The following is an 8,302-nucleotide window of genomic DNA, read 5'->3' on the forward strand; positions in this document are numbered from 1 at the left end:
TGTCAGATCAATCCTCGTGCTCCAGGACACAAACTGATCATCAATTAGAATTAAGGACCTTTACCTCATGGGGCAGATATTGCACAATTTGCCCCATCTATGGTGCAGTGAGGCACCTCTCTATGAAAATGAAGTTCTAACTCTGAAAAGTGACCTCTAGTTGAATGGCATTGTGGGTTTCCGTGATTACTGCCTTTCAGACACTTCAGAGCCAGTTTGTTCAGCAGATGATTTTGCCAACTCCTACTGCTGTAAACTCTACTGGGGATCTGAGAGGCAAGCTGGGCTCCTTGTCCTTCTGACTCAGGCATCGGCACCAGCAATATAGAATCTGCCAATAGAACTTAGTCAATAATATGACGAATAGCGCATGCGACAGAAAAGGGTCTAGCTCACACTCCCGAAGTTCTGGTTACTCTGGAGGGCTAACAGAAGCAAGAGTTAATGTGTATTCTTCTCATTGCCCTTGTTTCTGGCTGCAGAAGATCCCACAGCAGGCATTGCATGAAGTAGGGCCCCGGGGTGAGGCACAGCATTCCACATCAGCTCCCTCCCTACCAGGATACAGGGTGCAAAATGGAGTCATACATTCTGCTGCCCCAGCTCCTCAGGTCCTCTCTCATGTACATAAACACATAGCAGACATAATTAGGGCCACAGAAGCTACTGTACCAGCTGCAGAACAGCTCAGCAGCCACTTCGTAGTCCAGTGGGGGGGGCTGGTGAGCATCACTCCATTGGCCATCCCAGCTACTCATGCTGGGCACAGAGCTGAAGGTTTGCCTCTAAGTACATTCTTTTGCCTTCCTCTGCAGCATTAGATATTGGCCACTGTGACTGGATACTGGCCTAGCTGGAACACTAATCCAGGATGTCACATCCTAGAAACCTAATTATTGGACCCCGATCAGGGCAAGGGCGCCTTCCGCATTAACCGCAATCTCTGCGATAAGCTTTTTGCTACACATGGCTGTTATAGACCTAATAAAAAGGTACTTTCCCTCTTTAGGCCTGTGGTTCCCAAACTTTTTAGTAATGTGGATCCCTTATAGATATTTTAACACTTGGTGGCTCCCCAAAACCAAACACTATTTTCTTTACTGTCTCAGGAAGCTAGATCCAAGAATTCAGGACACTAGATTCAAGAGGGACACTAGAATTTGAACAGTCTTATGGTTTTATTCAACCACATGTAGTATGTTTAAGTATATAATCTGCCAATCTAGTCCACATTTTTAAAAGTATAATTTGACAATATGGATTGTGGGCAAGTTCAGGCCCAGCCTAAGATTTCAGTGAGCAGAACAGACCTGGGACATCAAAGTTCTTCAGCTCCTGCTCTTGCTTTGACAAATCTCACACCGCACACAAGCTGAGGCCGGTGGACTCATGAATATGCAGTACAAAATATTGACTCTTCTTAACTTGTTCTATCAACTGGTCCTGAACATTATCTCCAAGGTCATTAGTGCATCTATGGTGGGTACTGTGTAACATAGGAATGGTTTTCAGTCCCCTGGCTGCTTGTTCCCCAGTCATAATTCTATGTGTCCGTTGCTGCTAGAAGTGCGAGGGTCTCGCCAATGGTGCATGCTTTTTTATATTTTCAATTCACATGGTCACAACATTAGGGGCTTCTAAATCTTTTTGAGGAAAAGTTGCTTCTTGAGACAGGATTTTTGGCTGTTTCATGCTTTCGGTTTCCAAAGGGAACAATTGCAGCTCTTGTTTACAGATTCCAGGTGTCTGGTATCTACATCGCACGGCAGTTTCCCAAGCCTCAGACTTTCATTTACTAACAAACACCACACTGGAGCTGTGGACTTTCGGCAGTCGTATCAAGAGACAAAAATCCAAATGTAACGTAACTATCGTCATATTGACTGCTTTTCTTCCTTGTCTCCTTAGCTTTATCAAAATCATCATCTTCTTCAGCCCAACATTCACTACATGTCAGCTCAGCACTTGGTAAAAACCATTCCATTATAAAGAGAAGACAGACCTATCTCACAGCTTCTCTCCCCTATCTGCTCGTGCTCTTGCTGCTCCTGGTAAGAAATCCCCCTGCCCAAGGCCCCACCACAACATCAGACACAAATCCATAGATAAAATGCAGGTGATTTTTAAACCGTATTTATTATTCTCTTCATTAGAAAACAAAACCCAAAACGGGCATAATCCATTAACATTTTTTTCCCCAAACACTTGTCTCTCCCCAGGAAAACTTTTGTGGCTCCCCAAACAAGGGAAAAGCCACCCTTATTAGAACAGAGAAAAAGCTACCAAGTTCTAGACAGAAGTTTGAGGGAAATCTGGATCCTCTTCTCTCTCTCTCCTTCGTCTCCTATTTTCAACCAGTGACCATCGCCATATGACATAAGCGCTACTTATCCATCCCTGCCCTTCCTCCTTTCTGCTCACCTGGACCCTGCTCATCAGACCATCTGAGATTCTATGGAGCAGTTATTTTTAGTCATTGGACGTGGTGAGGCAAATTTGCCACTGATATAACCCCATTAAGCCCAATTTCTTCTTGATTAAGATCAACGAAAAAGAGCATGAGCACCACTCTGATTTATTGTTGCTCCCTACTTGACCTGAAAAACGTGATGCAAACAAGGAGCAGAGGACTCCTCAGAGGAGCACTCCCATGTGTGAAGCAGAGCAAGTGTTACAGGTGTGCCTGCATCTACATAAACACTTAATAGATAAGGTACCATTAGATGGTGCTCAAGAATATGTAGCACCATTCCCGGGGTTTTTAGGACCTATAAAATTGCTGTTGTGCTCTGCAAATGACTTCCTGTGTGCAGTCCTTTACATGGAGCTTACAGCAGCAAGGAGCAGTCCCTGTGTGTCAGGAGGAGCCAGAAGCACTCCCCTCCCTGGGGTTTGGGTGTGTGGCCAAAATCTTCTCACTTCTTTTTCTACACCATTTAAAAAACAATCCCACCCTCTATCTCCATCATAATTGCTGAGGCGTTTGTCTTGCCCTTATCTCCTCCTATGATTCCTGCAACCTCCTCCAATCAGGCCTCCCTCCTAGCCCTAGAACTCACAGTGCCGAATGCCACAGACAAAATTATCTTCTTTGCCCATGTATCAGGCCACGTTACTCCCCCCTCTTTGAACTGCCCAAAGGCTTCCTCTTGCCCATCCTGCCATGCTCAAGTCCTCCCCATCAAAGCCATACACACAACTCAGCACCAGCCCACATTTGACAGCTCATCTTCTATCATGGTCACACTCATCCCCTTTCCTCCACCAACAATACCAGCATTCACATCCCCTGACTTCGTACGTTCTCCTGCACTGCCTCTTATGCATGGAATGACCTCCCAATTCTAGTCTGCCAGGCCTCCCACCCTATAAGCTGCTCCCTATTCATCAACTGCTTCCTTGAGGCTCAAAAGGAAAAACAATAGATTAAAGGCCAGATCCTGATCTCCTCATTCACACCAAGTAGTACCTTACTCTGTGAATAGTCCCATTGCTTTTAACATCAGTTAGAAAATGGGGGCTCTATATCTCTCCTGTACCTATTGTTCCTCCAGAATGTCATTGGAATGAGATTCTTGACATACTTTTTTCCAATGGCCTCGCTATTGCATCTGAAAATTTGGGAGTAAAATCAATTTGTGTGTGCAAACCCCACATTTGCATATGTAAAGCAACTGTGCATGTAAATGAGCATTCTCACACATACAAAGAAAGAGTCACCAGCAAATACTGTGGGTGAATTTTTGGAAGATCATTTGAAATTAAACTTGAATATTTGTTTCTTGTATCTCTGGTTTGAAAAATAAACCTCACCACATGTGCTTAAAGAGTATTTGCTGAGCCTCATGAATGCTTTCTAAACTATGACTTTCCAATTATATAAAGTGCACAGAGTCAAATTTTCTATGGGGCATAACCCAGACCCCCACATTTGAATGCCTAAAGTTATTGCCATATGTTTTGCTTTGCTTTCTTTTTGGCATCTGTCAAGGCTGATTCCCCAGTTTGGCACTTTGAGTGCAGAAGGTGGGGGCCCGCAAGGATTCTAAAAATTAATACTGGCCACTCCAGGCTTGTATTAAACTCCCAAGGTTACAGCTTTTTTCTGATCTTGGATGGGTAGATGCTGCCACCACCCAAGTGCAAAAACCCTTTGAGAACCCAGGAAGGCGCACTTGGGAATTCCTTCCTGTGGGGTATCCTCAAGTCCTTTCACCCCCCACTCTCTGTGGAAGAGCTGAGAAAAAAAACAAAGGAAATCAGCTGCTGCCACCAGCTAATTAAACAACATGTGCGCAAACCTCTTAGGACCCAAAATCCAATCCTGTTCTTAAAAAAGGTAAATGTTATTAAAAACAAAAGAAAGAAAATACATTTGAAAACTCAGGCTATTGCTAGATTTAAAAAACCCACTTACAGGAATCAGGCATCAAGAATAACCTTCTTGAGGTCCAGCTTAAAGGTTACAAGCAAAACAAAAGCATTTTGGGGTTAGCTCAGAGAAGTCCACAAGCCATAAAGAAATAAAAAGAAATAAACCTAGTTGTGTCTTCCTAGACATTTCCTGATCTACTTACATATCAGAGGATTTCAAGTGAGTAGTTTCTAGGTATGATTCAGATTATTTTTCATTCCTGGCCCCAAGCTTCTTACAGAATAGTTCCAGCCCTGTCTCTGCTTCTCCCCAAGAACAAAAGACAGACAGACAAAGGGGAAGTTTTTTCCCCAATTTTAACAAGTTCTAGCTTTCCCATTGGCTCTTTTGGTCAGGTGCCCACTCCCTTCCATTTACCTATGCAGGGAGACTTTTTAACCCTTTACAGGCAAAGCAAGTAGAGAACAACTACTATGCATATGTCTATACTACCCGCTGGATCAGCGGGCAGCGATCAATCCAGCGGGGGTCAATTTATCGCATCTAGTCTAGACATGATAAATCGACCCCCGAGCGCTCTCCCTTCGACTCCTGTACTCCAGCGCCGCGAGAGGCGCAGGCAGAGTCAACGGGGGAGCGGCAGCCGTTGACTCACCGCAGTGAAGACACCGCGATGAGTAGATCTAAGTACTTCGACTTCAGCAACACGTAGCTGAAGTTGCATAACTTAGATCGATCCCCCTCCCCAAGTGTAGACCAGGGCTAAGAGGGATTTTATAGCTAACTGGCTGGTTGGGTCCATAAAAGGGAGCTACTCCTCCCTTCATTTATCACAGCGTCTATGATTTTGTGCTTGTAAAAAGTCAGATGTGAGGTCAATGGGAGTTAGGCATCTAATTCACTTAGGCACTTTTATAATTCCCACTAGCCACCTTGCATCTTTCAGAACCAAAATATCTTTGAAAATCTGGATCGCAGCATCTCAGAGTTTCTAAAGCTTCAAACTATCCAATTTGTTAAAAAATACAGTTTGCATGCACATACAGAAATCTTCTCTGATTCTTTTTCTCACACAGTTTCATTGGAGTTTGCTCTCTTTTAGGCAGTTCTCTAAGCCTCTGAACAAACAGTGGATTCTATACTGTTTATACCACAGTTAATAGGTAGGGTAGTATAATCTGCTACTCCCACCCACTGATGGAAATTGACTGGGCCAGTTAGAGTCAAATACTGGATCTGGATTTTTAAAAGGGCTGGATAACTTTACAAGAAGTAACAAAATCAGCAGTTAAGCGTATTCAGATTCCATGCTGCTCTGCATTAGTTAATCTCTGCTGAGATCAGGAAGGATTTCCTTCCTCCGTATAAAGCTCTCCACAATCGGCTAGGTGAATTATGGGCTCTGGTCACCGCTATTGGTCACTGTGGAAGGCAGGACACTGGACAAAATGAACCAATGGCCTAATGCAGTATAGCAAATACTGTCTTTCTATAGAAGTGGGTTGATGACCCCTTTGAGAGGGAAAGGAGCCAGTGGAGATTGAAGCAGGCTCTGAAGAGTCCAGCAAAGATTATCAGATAAAATTATTGCCTCAGGGCCAAGGTTTATGCACACCCCACCTTGTTGACTTGCTGACACCCTACTGTTACTCACAGCTGCAGAGAGGTCAGTTCCAGGCACATGTCTCCAGGTAAACTCCTGAATCTTCACCATTCGTTGGCACAGGCAACCTGAAAAAAGAGCACTTTGCACAGGCTGCACATTGTCATTCATGCGGCCACTGACCATTTATCCAGCAAAAGGTTATTTCTGCAGCTTCTGTTTATGTTTGCCACACAGTGACTGCTGAGAGTTTGTTTGTTCAAAGAAAACGTTTCAGTCAGGTATCAAGACTTTAATATCCTAAAGTACTGCTCCAGAATTTGGTTGTGCTGCAAGGGCCTGCAGCTACAGAGATGTCAGGAGAGAGAGGATTTGGAGTGAATTGTGAGACTCTGCAGTGTGCTGATGATTAGGTGGTGTATGGAAAGGGGAGGGAGTTGAAAGGAATGTTCCAGGGCTAAAGCTGTTTCTCAGAGCTGCAATTTTGTGGCGGTTTTGCTAGATACAGTGGCAGGACCCCATCCAACTGGGGATTTCAAAAACAGTTTCAAAACAGGCAGCACTGACAGGATGGCTCTTTACAATCTGTAATTCTGGCAACCATTATGAACAGTCAGAGAAAATGAACACTTCCCATTGGCTGATGGAATTTTGACCTTGGCTCTATGTAGTATAAATGGCCACCAGAATTTTGATTCCACCCCTGCCATGAAGACCTAAAGATTTATTGTGATTGGCCTTCTCTCCTCCCTCAAATCTTTTTGGACTGCTGCTGTTGGCAGTCCCTACTGAAGGCCATATGGATGGCAATTAACAAGTATTCAGCAGCTTAGGACCAGTGATTATATTACTGGGGAATTTTATTATGAGATGTTTGATCCTCTGTGTCCTATGTTTTCCGGTGACATGTCTGAGTGCCAGTGAAGGGACTTTGTAAACACATTGCTCATTCTCTTTTTCACTGATCTTGTAATCAAGAAGAAATTGGGCTTAATGGGGTTATATCGGTGGCAAATTTGCCTCACCATGTCCAATGACTAAAAATAACTGCTCCATAGAATCTCAGGTGGTCTGATGAGCATAGCAAGAGTGAGGCAGGAGCTGTCAGGGAAATTTGTTTCCTTTTAAAATACACAGGGGCAAATTCAGACCTGCCAATAGCTGATAGAATGCCATTGTCAGCAATGGAGTTGCACCCACATACACAGGGTTTGAATTTGGCTCATGGCTTTATCAGATTTGTTTTTAAAAGGCATCTCTAACTTGGCCCAGCATCATGCCCTGGCAACTTCAGGACAGTGTCAGAAGGGTAAACGTGGTGACAGTCTGATAACTAGAACTGTGTGGGAATCAGAATTTCCATGTCATGGGAAATGCCACAGTTTCCAAATTTGTTTCTTTCTGAATCAGAACTAAAACAAAGAATTTAGAAATTTCCTGTGACACAAAATTTCAGAAAAAAAATTACTTTTGGGTCAAGCAACATGTTCTGTTTCAATAAAATCGAAATGTTTTTGTGAAAATGTTGACATGTTAAAAGTAAATTGAAAAAGAATAATATAAAATAATACATTCTAAAACAAGGTAATTTCAAAATGAAAAACTGAAACTTTGCATTCTGCAAATATTGAAATGGACCATTTTGACCATTATCAAAATGTTTTGGTGGTTGGTTTTTTTTTTCATTTCTATTAATGAAACGAAATTTCATTGAAATTGACATAGTACCACCTAAAATTTTGGTTGCAATTATACCGCATTTTCCAGTGGAAATTGTTCCGCCGGAAAAATTTTGACCAGCTCTAATTATGACTGAGGACTTGTCATTACTCTGCCTGGATGGGTGCACTTCTTCAGAATCAGACATGATTAATTTACCGTACACTTTATAGGCTTTATAGGCTTTGATTGAGTTGTTGATGTGACGCATGCCTTAAATTAGCAACTAGGACCTTGTCAAGAACATATGTATATCTGGAAATGATCCTTTGTTCTGAGTATCTTGGGGAACTCTTCTCATACTAGTGATCTGGATTGATCTGTAGACAGAGTGGGGAAAAATTCCAGACTATGAATATATACTGCAGTTGGCAGTACTACTGGCACACATAGTCAAGAGTGTTTATTTCTCCTCACTGGGAAAAGGACGTCAGTGTTATTATTCGGAGGTCCTCGCAGGCTAAGTGGTCTCGTGCAGCGATTCTCAAACTGTGGGTCAAGACTCCAAAGTGGTTCACAACTCCATTTTAGTGGGGTTGCCAGAGCTGGCTTAGACTTCCTGGGGCCCAGGGCCAAAGCCTGAGCCCATCACCCCAGGCCAAAGC

This window comes from Caretta caretta, chromosome 4 (genome assembly GCF_965140235.1).
Source record: "Caretta caretta isolate rCarCar2 chromosome 4, rCarCar1.hap1, whole genome shotgun sequence".
Taxonomy (NCBI): domain Eukaryota; kingdom Metazoa; phylum Chordata; order Testudines; family Cheloniidae; genus Caretta; species Caretta caretta.